Source organism: Pelobates fuscus, chromosome 5 (assembly GCF_036172605.1).
Source record: "Pelobates fuscus isolate aPelFus1 chromosome 5, aPelFus1.pri, whole genome shotgun sequence".
In the NCBI taxonomy this organism is placed as follows: Eukaryota; Metazoa; Chordata; class Amphibia; order Anura; family Pelobatidae; genus Pelobates; species Pelobates fuscus.
The window spans coordinates 243,877,041-243,891,416 of NC_086321.1; positions in this window are offsets into that span (position 1 = coordinate 243,877,041).

Sequence of the window (14,376 nt, forward strand, 5' to 3'; positions counted from 1 at the left end):
ATACTCCCTCTCCCCAGCGGCAGTTTACAGTCCAGAGAGAGGAGCTTGTTACACCCTCTCTCCAGCGGCAGCCTAACCCACCAAGGGGAGATGTTACACCCCCCAACAGTGCAGATGGGACCGTAGTCCCTGTACTTGCAGCACAAGGGGTAAGGACGGTCGGTCCTGTCCCCCAGCCACAGAGCGGTATATCCAGAGGGGAGACGGTCGGTCTCTCCCTCCCACAACCAGGCTCCAACCAGGCTACTTCCGCGGTAGTACTGGCACCAGGGCAGAGTACCGCTGGTCTCTGCCCACTCAGCAACCCACCAAGGCACCTGGACATGGACAAAGCTCTCCTCTACCCAGGTGTAGTAACCAGTTATTGTGGGTGGGCTGTACTGCTGTTTCTGTTTTGTGGGTGGGTTGCTGGACTAACCAGGGCACTGACCGGCAGGAGGTCAGATACCCTGTTAGTCTAGTTGGTAAAGGGGAGAAGTGTGGCGAAACCAACCTCGCCACTGTGAACTGGAGAAGCCTGGTTGCTCGCCTGCTCCCTTTGGACTATGGCCCTGTAGGTTAAACCGTTTATTTTCCCTGCAGAAAGGCTTATTCGTGTGATCTGAGTGCCATTCATCCAATAATGTGCGCTCAGATCAAAGCTATCTGGGGATATGTAGAAATGTGTGTTTTATGTACTAAATGTATCAGTATGTAATTTTATGCCTTTTACTGTCTTTTTGTCTGCCATGTGGGTAATGGAGTTTTGCCTCTGTCCTGGGAGATAATTAGATTCCTTCCCCAATTATCTCCAGGCCAGAGGTGAGGGATTGTGAGGCATTATGGGAGGTAACTCATGTGTGATTGGTGTATTGTGTAATTGTTGTAAATCCCTCCCTTGCATGGGAGAAGCCGTTATTAGCCTATTGTGTGAATAAATCAGTGTTGTTCCTGTTTAACCCTCAAAGCGATGTGTCGTCTCGTTCTTTGGGGGAATTGGATTGTATGCTGACTGCCAGGAGTGTAAGCGGATTGTATGCTTTTCCTGTTCGGCTGATTCCAGGGTTCGTGTGTTTGCAGTTCGGGAGATTGGTGATTGCAGTAGCTGCTGGTCTATGGGAAAGGGGATTATCGCCTAAACGGTTTTTATCCCCTTCTGAGCGAAACGGTCCGCAACAGCAAGTATCTTTAGCACTTAGTAGAGCATCATTTTGCTTCTATGACCTTCTGCAAACAAGATGCATAGCCACAACCAGCTTCTGGCAGCATTCCTGAGGAATTTTAGCCCATTGCTCATAAGCAAAGTCATCCAGTTCAATAATATTTTTGGGTTTGCATGCTGCAACCACCTTCTTCAAATCCCACTAGATATTTTATATATATATATATATATATATATATATATATATATATATATATATATATACATGTGATATATAATGAGTGTGAATTTGGTGCTAAAAAGACAATTCTTAATTTGGGATGGGGAAGAGGAACTTCAACAAGTTTTGAAGCATTTGAATTATGATGATTGGGTTATAAAAATAGTAAGCAATTTTTAGTAAAGAAACTGAGAATTGTTTAGATTTGGAATTTTTCATTACAAATAAGAATTGTACAAAAATGCATTTTAACCCCTTAAGGACACATGACATGTGTGACATGTCATGATTACCTTTTATTCCAAAAGTTTGTTCCTTAAGGGGTTAAGAAAATAGACAAACAGTGTTGCCACCATCGTCCAAGGTTGGACAAAATCCCAAAAGCACAATTCTTACATATAATGTAAAACCATAAACAGAAAGCTACATTTAAACAACAATCTGAGATAAAAAAAAAAACAGTTCTATCAAAAAGGTACAATAAAAAAGATATAGAGTCACAATATACAGTGGTAGAACAAAATGGAAAGGATAGACATTTTAAAGTATAAAAACAACAACAACAACAAAGGAAAGTGGCATATTCTAAGAGGATAAAGAACTACTTTCTTATGTTGGTGAAAAACCTAAAATAATTTTACGAGGAGCAAAGAATTATAAAGATCAATTTACTAAAAGCAAAATAAACAAAACAACACTTTTTTATAATCTTAGTATTTTTTCAAAAAAATTTTTTAGTTGTGGCAACCGTGTGAATATAAGAACACCCAAATTACTAGGAGAAAAAATGTATAATTTGGGATACTTAAAAACAACAATAGAACTTATAAAATTAACTCAACAATCAGCTGTAAAGAAAAAAAACAAGAAAAAAAAACAACTAAATTCTGTATCCGAACATTTTATTAAATGCTATAATAGTGAACCAGGATTACTTACCTTCATTGATAGAACAGGTTCAGTACCATTGGAGGGGGGGGGGGGGTATTCGCTTGAGACATCTAAGCAAAAGAAAGATGAAATGGATGTTCGAGTTAAACATTCTAGAACGTTTTTTATAATTGTCATTTTATATTCCTGGGTTCTATCAATTTAAAGGACTCGGTATTTTTGTCCTTATTCTTTTCATTTGCTAGAAAGTATATACAGTAGGAAATATGTTGGGCTGCCATTTATTTATTAGTGGTATTTATATAGCGCCAACATATTCTGTAGTGCTTTACAGTATTATAAGATGGGAACATTTAACAATAAATGAGACAATTACAAAATGTTAAAGGAACAATAGGTTGATGTGGACCCTGCTCAAATGAGTTTACATTCTAGAGGAGGTGGGATATAAAATGCAATAGAACAGGGGTAGCAATCAAACAAGGTGGGTGCCATGATGGATTGTCACATGAGAGAGCAGCTCCTGCAGTCTTTTGACTTTTTAAGTTCACAAAAGCATACCTTGTGTCTATCTGACAACTAGAAACCCAGCCCTTTGAATAAAGGGGTACTAGTTGTGAGGCGAGGCGAGCACATATTGTGTTTTAGTCCCTTGGAAGGACATTCTGTATAGATGAGGCCTTCTCAGGTGGTGACGGCCACTACCCTGCTATCCTGCCCAACTGTATTGAGCTGGATGAGGCTATGTGAAACTGGCCCTGCCCCCCCCCCCCCCACACACTTCTAGATCGGTGGGGGTAATCCCGGTCCTTACCTTATGGCCCTTATCCTTATGGCCCTTATGGCCCTTATCCATGGCACTGTCATACTGACACTTGGGATGTATGAATATATGAGGTAATTTTCACGGACAGAACAACAAACACATTTTTTCACAATTTTGCTTATCATTTTTATACATTCAGTGCAAGTAAATAAAAATAACTCAATATAGATTCATATATCAGTCATGATTGTTAAATGCCTAATCAAATCCCACACTAACACTATACTAACCATATCCCTTATCTAATGCTTACACTAACTCATGTATCTACCCAAACATTAACTTTAACCCTATACTATCCATATCCCTAAACAACATTAACCCAAACTCAGCATTAACCCTTACTTTATCATAACACAAACCCTACACTAATCCTACAGCTAACCCTAACCGTACTCTAACACTAACTTTAACCCTACCCTTACCCCTACATTTGAACCTAACCCCACCAGGAACCAGACACCGACCAATAAGGAACTTTCTAAACGTATTTAAATTACCCTCTCAATTGTTGCACTTTTTTGTATTTTGTGCCCAAAAGTGCATTTTTATTATTAGTGTTCATTTTTGGTATGGACCAGTGACCTGATTATTCTGATTTACGTACTCCTTACCAAGGATCTGTTTACAGTTTTGTCACTTTCTGGAATCCAGACCTTTGCTTGCCTCTGACTCCGAGTTACCTGCTTGCAAGTTTTTTACAATCTTTCTGTCTTAAGCCTAACTATACTAAGGACCATTAATACTTCCCATGTACTGTTTTTCTGTTATCTTTCCTCAAGTTTGCGTGTTGAATTATTCCTGACTGAGACAAGTGAACGCGAAAAACTGCCAGAGGGAATTTGGAAATTGGTTTCTTATCTGACTAACTTAATAAATAACTGAATTACTCATTTTACTTGGATGGCTTATTCAGTCAACTGGCAGAACTGTCTTGCTATGTTACAGAGGAGGTTAAGAAATACAGGATATAGCACCAGTTAGCAAGAATATATTTCCTAATGCTAATGGCATTAAGCCAGTATTCAAATAATTTGCAGTTACTCAGATATTAAAGGGTTGCAAATGAGTTCAGGATCTTAAAGACAAAGTATTATCTCTCATTATACACTGGCGTACAATAAAGGCATCTCTGTGGTCGCAGCATATGACCAGGCCTGTCACTCCCTGTGACCAGTATAGCCTCAGGGCCAGTGCACAGCCGCACCAGGCCGGAATACACAGTTGCCGGGTAACCAGCAGGAGGGGAGCATACAGCACAGTGCTCCCATTCTGCTGAGTGAGAGAGAACTTCCTGTTAGACCAGGTATCATGATCAGTTGAGCCATACTACATGGACCTCAGGTCTCTTTTGAGGGGGATGGAGGAGGAGACACATGGAGGGCCTGCAGGAGGAAAGGAGACACATGGAGGGTCTGAGGGATGAAAGAAGACACATAGATGGGTTGGAGGGAAGGAGACACATGGAGGGGCTGAGGGATAAAAGGAGACACATGGAGGGGCTGATGGAAAGGAGAAAAGTGGAGGGGCTGGGGGAAAGACACACACGGGGAGCAGGGGGAAGCAGACACATGGAAGGGGCTGGGGGCAAGGAGACACATGGAGGGGCTTAGGGGAAGGAGACACGTGAAGGGGCTGGGAGAAAGTACCCTGCACCAGGTGGCTGGGGTGAGCTTGGGAGGCCTTGCCTATCTTGACTCTTCATCTGGTGCTGATGCTAGCTACCTGATCTATTATGTTTCAGGAGTTGAAGCGGTAGAACGCAGACAAACAGCCTTTCTCCAAGAGACACACCTCCCCATGCATGATAGAATCCCGCTGAGAGATCACTCATATTGAGTATCTTATGAAGCCAAATCCATTGATAAAATTAACGGGGTTGCTATCCTGATTTACAACAGATGCCCATTCCACCTTACTAGCTCTGATTTGAAACAGAGGGTAGATAAGCAATGTTGTCTGGCACCCTATACTCCCACGTGATCCATTTAGTCAATATTTATTCTCCAAATGCTCCCGAGGTACACTTTTGGGATGGTCTGACCGATAGAATTCGAGCTTTACCAAATGGTATGATTCTGACGGGAGGCGATTTCAATGCTGTGCCGTGTCCTGCTGTCGACAGAAACTCTCATAGGGGACTCTTACACTCAATGGACACTTATGGACAAATTGGTACATAAATTTATTCAGAATACCGGGCTATTGGACGTAGGAGGGCACATCATCCTACTGATGTGGAATCTACTTTCCACTCAGCACCACACGATTTGTATTCATGGATAGATTATTTCTTAGTTAACAATCACTGCTTGGCCCGCGTCATCAGAGCTACAATAGGGTCTATTACATGTCGGACCATGCTGATATATCCCTTAAGTTAGGTAATCTGTGCACTACCTTGCATTGGTCCTGGAAGCTGAATGCATCTTTGTATGTTTCAGCTATTCAGCATGATTGTTTCAGCTATCCACAAAGTACTGCAAGAATATTTCCTCAAAAACAATACGGGAGAGCTAAGCCCTCATATGGTTTGGGCCGCCCATAAGGTGGTTATTCGAGGAACATTTATCCGGTTGGCAACTGTTAAAAGAAGCGCAAAACACACATGTTGAACTTCCTAATGGAATCATTGCCCACTCTGGAACAAAGACCCAAAACAAACCGCACCACGGATGTCCTACCACAAATAAAAGCAGTGCGACTATCATTTAGGGACCTTCTGGTAGAAGACACGACCAGGAATATCTTATGGTCCAAGAGGACCTTCTACAAGAAGGCCAATAAAATGGATTCGATCCTAGCTAGATCACTATGGCCAAAACAGAGACACGCACACATAACGAGCATTAGACAAACCAATCCGAAAGACATTGCAACAGTATTTACTGAGTTTTATAAAGACTTGTATAATCACACTCCACAGGGCCAGACTCCTCTTCTTGAGGAAGACGGGTCCACTAGCTCTTTTCTCTCCAAATTTAACTTACCATAATACTACTTATTACTTCATAATAAGATTACTAGCAAAAAGATAGAAAATGCGATTTCGAACCTACAAGGGAACAAGGCTCTGGAAACGGATGGCTTCGATGGGGGCTACTATAAAGTGTTTCGTGAAGATCTGATCCCAAAGCTCGAACTGGTCTTTAATGATTTTAGGGAAGGGAGGAATCCCCAATTGGTAAAAAGTCCTTAGCTACGATAGTACTGATACCGAAGCCAGACAAAGACCCCTTATTACCGGAGATCTATCACCCCATCTTCCTTATCATTCATGACTCTAAGATACTGGCTAAGGTTCTAGCGGACAGGCTGAACCCTTTGTTAACCAAACTAATAGATGCTGACCAAGTGGTATTCATACCTGGACGCCAATTATTTAAGAACACACGCAGAAACATAGACATAGACAGGTCAATATCAAGACCCCTTCTTTAATAGTTTCCCTTGATGCCGAAAAGGCTTTGGATAGGGTCAAATGGCCCTATCTTTTTGTACTCCTATCTTTTCTAGGCTTTCCGCCATCTTATCTTGCAATGATCCAAGCTATGTACAGAAACGTGACTGCACAGGTACGAATCGCGGGAGCCTCTAATGTACCCTTTATATTGTGAAATGGTACGCGTCAGGGATGCCCACTCTCCCCGCTGCTCTTTGTTTTATCGCTGGAACCCCTTCTACAAGCTTTCCGGGGGCTTCCGGATATCCACAGAGTCACGGTAGGGGGCAAACAGTTTTTAGTTTCTGCATACGCAGATGATGTACTATTATCAATTACCAACCCCGTAGCATCTATGGCAGCACTCCAGGACCTACTGACGATGTATGGCACCATGTCAGGCTATATGGCAAACATGAATGGTCTGTCGGTGGCAGTCACGGCACTCATACAAAAAACCTACAGTATTCAGATGTCACAATGCTCTATCAAATACCTGGGGATTCAATTAACAGTTGACCCCACTACATTGTACAACATTAACTATAGTCCTTTAATGAAATTGTTAGGAAATGGGTAGATTTAAAGTGCTTAATCATGGGAGCGGATCTTCCCCATTACTTCATGTGAGTTCCTAGAGATAGCAGAGTAATATTGCGATCCACTTGCCCTGCCATACTTAACTCCCTCAGAATATGGGATGCAACAGCTCATAAATTTGGATTATCTTCATCCCCTTCCCCAATCACTACACTACTAAGAAATTGGGCGTTCCCTCCAGGAATGTCAGTCCGAGACTTTAAAAATCTAGAAAAGGCAGGCCTACAGAGATTTTGTCATATCTGTGAGGGGGACAGATAGTATCCTTTGACGTGCTTAAATCTCTTACTAGCCTTACTCTGTCTGATTTCTTTAGATATTTACAGGTAAGAGACTTTGCAAAGCAGACAAACATCAAAGAGGCAGCCCACAAGAGTTGACCCTATATGAGAGACTGTGTCTTAATGAAACCCCTCAGAGAGGATTTATAACTTTATTATATGCTTACCTGTGCACATAAATGAAGGAATGGAGACAGTTGACTTACATTTCACAGTGGGAGGCAGATTTAGGGGAGCTATTGGAAGGTATTAAATGGCAAGATATTTGGGGAGTGGCAGCTTCTTCCTCCATATGCGTCACATTACAAGAGCATCACTTCATGACCATGTTTGCTGGTATACTATCCCAGTAAATAGTTATTGCATGAAACATATTCCAACCAATTTGAGCTGGAGGAGGTGCAGGCTCAATGGCACATACCTCCATATGTGATGAGACTGCCCCCAGATATGACCCCTTTTTTATAAAAACTTTTTTTTATAGGAGACCGGACCTGACCCCATGGGTGTGCCTCCTGAATAGACCTCTGAATGGGTGGACTAGAACAGAACAAAAAATGCTTCAGAAGGTCACCTTAGCGAGCAGACAAGCTATTGCCCAGATTTTGCTACAGCCTACTATTCCTTCCATCTATCAACTCATTGACAAAATTAAGGACACTGTCTGATGGATAAAATGATGGTGCAGGTGAGAAACACACTACATAAGTTTGAGAAAATCTGGGAAGCCTGGAATACAAGTGACTTTATTGACTGATGTAGAACGATGTTCAGGGAATCGCGGGGTATAGAGTAATGGGCACTCGTCCTTCCCGCTGGTCCAGCCCCTCCCTTCCCCACCTTCCCCCCTTCTCCCTCCCCATCAGGCAACCACTATTTACTATACAACATCCTTCTTCTTAATCTTCATCACTATATCTCAATATCTCACTATCATACTTTTTTCTTGGTACCTTCTGTCCCTGGATATACTTATGGTATTGTGCATTTGTATTTCTATGTAGCTACTCAAGGATAGAGTACGTGCCTATTGTCTGGGTTTGGGCACTATTTTTCTACTACCTAAAAATAATTAAACATTTTTGTATTAAGTGCACATTTAACAGAGTGGATGAAACAGCTCACGTCAAGGATTGATGGAATACTACTAAATTTCTTATTTTAAATGAGATGCTGCAAATGGTGTCATGTAACATTACCTTCTCATTACTGTTCCATCTGATTATTGGAATTCTGTATTCTGTATCACGTTATTATGCTATTTCATTTTTTTTATTATCTTGATCTTTATTAGAAAAAAAATATTTGACAAATATATACAAATAAACTAACATACAAATGCATTGCCTCTCTTGATTGTTCATATAATATTATAACATAGAGAAAAAACATCATTCATATTACAAATATAACATAACAAATAAATACATATGCCAATGTATAAAGGAGGGAGAGAGGAGGAGGAGATATGTAATGCTCCTGTCTTCCTACCAGCCATTTCATATGGGTTTTCCAGAGGGGGGAGAGTGCTGGTTTTAATAAAGGCAAAACACTATTTATGCTCTATTGAGTATCCTATAATAGATTATGAATAATATTTATTTTGGAACAATTATCTTTAGCCATTCATTCCATACTGAGAATTATTTTTGTGAATTTAGCAGATTTTTGCTTATATATTTTTCCATTTGGATTTGGGAAATCAACTGTTTTGTTTTTTTTTGCCTTATATAAATTAGGTGTATTAGTTTATTTCCATTTCTGTGCAATGTCGGATTGAGACATTTTTGGCCAGAACAAATTAAGTAGTATTTCCTTTGTAGACCAGTTTATTTTGACGTTGGTTATATTACGTATCCATTTATGGGAGTCAGCCCAAATCTCATTAATTTGTTGACAGTCCCACTAAATGTGCAAGTATGTCCCTTTCATCTTATTGTATCTCCAACATATTTCTGGACAAGATGGGGAAATCTTTGCACTTTTAGTTGGAACACAATACCATCCATTGGCAATCTTATATTGCATTTCTAATAGGTTTAAACAGTGAACATCTGATGAAGCATTATCTAGAGTTTTGTTCCAATCATCTTTATCTACATAGACTCTCAAATCTTTTTCCCACTTAAGTATTAGTGGAGTTTTGACTATTGAGTCTATAGATCAGAATTCTAGCCTTATAAATTTATTCTCCCACTTTTAAATAATTAAATATCATTTGTAATTTAGAAATAAAATTCAACTTGTCATATAAAATATATTTATCCAAAATATTTTTCACTCTTTAATAGTTGAAGACCTAAGAATTAGTTAGATTCAATTGTTCTTTCAGATCTGGGAAAGGTTTTATTTTGTCACTATTAATCAACTGCTTAACAAATAAGATGCCATTTTGTTTCCAAAAACATAAATCTAGATCTATTGTTAATAATTCTATCATTTCATGCCTCCCTTCAAGTTCAGGAGATTGTATTTGTAGCCGGTATATGTGCGTAATTATACTTGATTGGTAAATTTTTTTAATATTTGGAAAAGTTAAACATCTCTTCTTTTTTTCTTTTTACGAGATAAAAAATTACTACTTGACCTAAGTGGTTTCCCTTTCCAAATAAAGTTTGTAAGGCTTAATTGTATCATAGTAAGCCATGGATTAGATATATGTAAGGGCAACATTGGAAACACATATGACCATCTTGGGAGAATGTAGAAATTAATTAGAATAATACGGCCCCACCACGATAATTCTATAGTTCTCCATTATTTTAATCGGTGGTTTGTTGATTTTAGTAATTCCATAAAATGTATTTCCATTAAACCTTTTAGATCTTTCAGAATTTTGACTCCCAAATAAGATAAATTTTGTTTTACCCAGCAAAATCTATAGTGTCTCTAAATTTCTTTTATGACTTCTTGTTTTATATTTAAAGATAAGATTTTAGATTTTTCTTAATTTATTTTATAGTTTGATTTTGTACTATAATGTTGTAATTCTTGTATAAGTTCTGTGAGACAATCTTTTGGATTTAGAAGAGTCAATAGGACATCGTCCGCATATAGATTTATCTTTTAGCTGTGTGTAGCCCATTAAAGTTGGCTCTGGACTTATAGAGCATATATGTCTCCTTTTGGACACAGGGTAGCTTTCTCTGGTAAACTGGTTCCCACAAAGTGCAAGATTCTGAAATCAGGAGCTCCAGGAAGAGGTTGAATAGCTTTGAATTAAGCAACTCTGTAAACAGAGCCAACTTTAATGGGCTCAGAAAATTGTGAGTGTTCTGATTTCTGACATCTACCAACAAAGTATATGTACAGATTACACTATGTTGTGTTTTATTTTTATCTCTGTGTAGGAAATATTTTTTTGTTATTCAAAAACAAGAGGAATGTGTATATGAGGTAACAATCCCTCTAATTGTGTGCACTTACCCACTTTTTCAGTTTTACATCGTACAAATCATATCTATTAAGGCTATTTGTTAACATCATAGATAGCTTTTTCATTATTTTTTTTATCTCTTGAAGTATTTTCCCAAAAACTTTTGTCCATGTCTACATCTGAAACACAATTAAAATCGCCAGCTATTATAACCTGTCCTTTTTTCATTCTTTCAACCTGCTCTAATATTTTTTTAGGAGAGACACTGGAGACAGATTAGGCAAATATATATTTACAAATATATATATATATATCTTCATATTTCTTGCATACTATTATCATATATTGACCCATTTGACACAAAATGTGATGAATATGTTGGAATTATTTAGTTTTTTATATAGCTAGAACAACCCCTCTTTGCTTTTTACCTTGATTTGAAGCATTTAGAAGCACTGGGAAGTCTTTTCCTTTGAATGTGATTTTATCGTAATGTCTCCAGTATGTCTCCTGCAAAGCAATATCCACTCTTTGTTTTTTCGTACTTTGTTTTTATTTATTTTTCCTCTGTGACTAATTATACATCTTGTTAGTCGCTTGAACAGAAACACTGAAATACCGTTTAATTGCTTCAATGAATATAAATAGGGTTTATAGAAGTCATTCGAAAGAATTGGGACATGGGAATATTTTGGTTAAGATATGATATGATGCAAATATAAGTATATTTAATGTACAATTCTGAACATCAAATGAGTCTGCAGAGACATAAAGCAAAGCTGGGTAGTTAGTTAAGTTTCCAGTTGAAGAACCTATTCAAACCTCGGGATTGCAGGTTGTATTCCTAACAATAGGAATAGTATTTAAGGCGGAGCATAGCCCCTAGTGAGGAGGGCTACAATTCTCTAGCCATTTAACCTGGGTTCATGGGAATGTGAAAGATATATAACCCTTCCTTTTTTGCTGCTCAGCAGCGTTTCCAGAGGTATCACCTTTTAATTGTGTATATTAATAAAGTATTGCTTTAGTAGGTACCATTGACACAGATAGCTGAGTATTTGGTTATTCTTTCCCCACTTACTTGTGCTCTAAGTTAGTTATTATATGTTGCAGTTTTTTCTCCTTTACACTCCCCCCTTTTTCTATTAAAAAACAGCAGTGAGTCCCTCCCTATATTGGGGTGCACTCACACTCTATTTTACATTTAGTGCTTTGGGTTCAAGCCCATTTGGTGGATCTGGTACCACTATACTGACCGCTGTGTTCCTATTCCAACTTTGGAATTGGGTGTACACAGATTCTCTCTTTTTGCATTTAATTCCTAACAAAGTTGACTCAGCCATTAATCTCTCTTATGGTAATAAATAAAATACTATTAATTATGACCACACCTATACCCAAGGATGTGCATGGAAATTAGATTAATTTCAGTGTATTTTATTTATTTTTTTATTTCTCATTCTTAATAGAAAATTTTATCGTTTTTAATTTCTTATTGATTTTACTTCCAAAAACAATTTCACAATTCAAATACATATATCTAAAAGTATACAAAATAGTATCCAAAGCACAATTATTTATCATATTTATATCTGAAGTATACAAATGTAAAAAACATTCATTCTTACATCCCAAACATACCAAAACAAAAAATGTATTGAGCCATTGAGGGAAAGAGGTGGGTCTAACCAATAAAACGGTTGATATGGATCTAATGTGATCTGTTGGTATTCAAAATAAGCCTCTGACCTTTATTTTGTCAGTTTTGGTTTTATACATTAAAAAGTAAGTGCTTACATGCAAATACTCATAGGACATTAGTAGGAAGGGAGTGAAAGGGTGAAAGGAGTACAGATAATACCTAGGGATGAACGTCATGTACATATAACAGATAAGTTCAGAGAAAGAGAAAGAATGTAAGATGCACCAGATATATGTATATCAAATAAAAATAATATTTATTACATACACTTTTAAAATCAATATGATACATACAGTATATAGGTGAGTCCAAAACGCGTTTCGCCGATTCCGTTCCCAATTGACCGTGACCAATTGAGAAAGCCGAACGGAATCGGCGAAACGCGTTTTGGACTCACCTATATACTGTATGTATCATATTGATTTTAAAAGTGTATGTAATAAATATTATTTTTATCTGATATACTTATATCTGGTGCATCTTCCATCCTGCTAAAGAGGGAAGGAGTCATCCCAAAAGGACTCATATGCTCATTTACTTAGAGCCAGGTTACAGGCTCTTACCCAGGTGAGAAGCAATCTTCACCTTTATATGCATGTTTGTATATTGTTATCCCAAGATTTTCAACACCAGGACGAGTTTTCCATGTTTTCTTTCTCTTTATTTTTGAGGATTACATTCTATCTGGATTTAAAGGTGTGTGTCACCTAAAGGACACAAGGCGTGAGTGCTTCCTATTATATTGTGTACAACCACGTCTTTCTGTACAGAGTACACTATATATTTCTCTATTTTTCCACAGTTACATAATATCTTCTATAACCCTAAAGAATTCTGTGGAGTAAGTGAATACTATTTAGCGCTACACACTATCACTACTGCATACTGGTTATGTAAATAGTGTATTTTTCGTATTTTGATATAATTATATATATTTTAATATTAAAATACAGTTAGAATAAAATTTCATATAGATGTATTATTAATTTTTTTTATTATTTTTAATTTTTTTATTTAATTTACTTATTATTTGTATTTTATAATAATATATATATATGCAATATATATATAGTTATTATCTATATATTATATATATACACATGTGTAATTTAATTACAAGTGTATTTTTATATTAATATATGTACATATTAATATAAAAATACACTTCGTATGACATTATATATATATATGATATATAGACATACATTATATAGATATAATATATGTCTATATATCATAAATATATATACACATATATAATTATTTTATTTATTTTTTTATTTTACACTAGCAGGGAGACTGCCTATCAGCACAGGCAGTCCCCCTGCAGTCAGACACATGGACACCTATTGTGACCATGTGATCACTCTGTTGAGCGATCACATGGCCACAGGGGTCCTAATCTGCCATGGGGAAACTATCTGGGCTGCAGGCAGTCTCCCCACACCGGGAGCACCGCCGATCGCCGCCGGGGTAACGACGGCGATCGGGTAAGTACATAAGACCGTTAAGATGGTTCAGGACCAACGCTAAAATGCCGATGACGGTCCAACCCTTGACATTTATCGAAACAATTTTAATTGACATTTCTATCGTTCAACAAACTATACATCCTCAGATCCCCCCTACCTCTCAATGGCTCCACACACAAAAAAGAAAAGAAAAATAATACACACACTAAAAAAATAACTCTCTCACAACATTCCAACTGAGATATACTATCACTATCTCAACAAAATCCCTGCTTCCACCACAGGGGCCAGGTCAAGTGGTGGGAAAGGGAGATAAGTCATTATATGGTTCACAAAAATCAATAATTCCTAAAAACAATACTACTATAAGATCAGATAATCAGTACCTATCATGCAATTTGTTACCAAGAGAAAGACAACCGTAT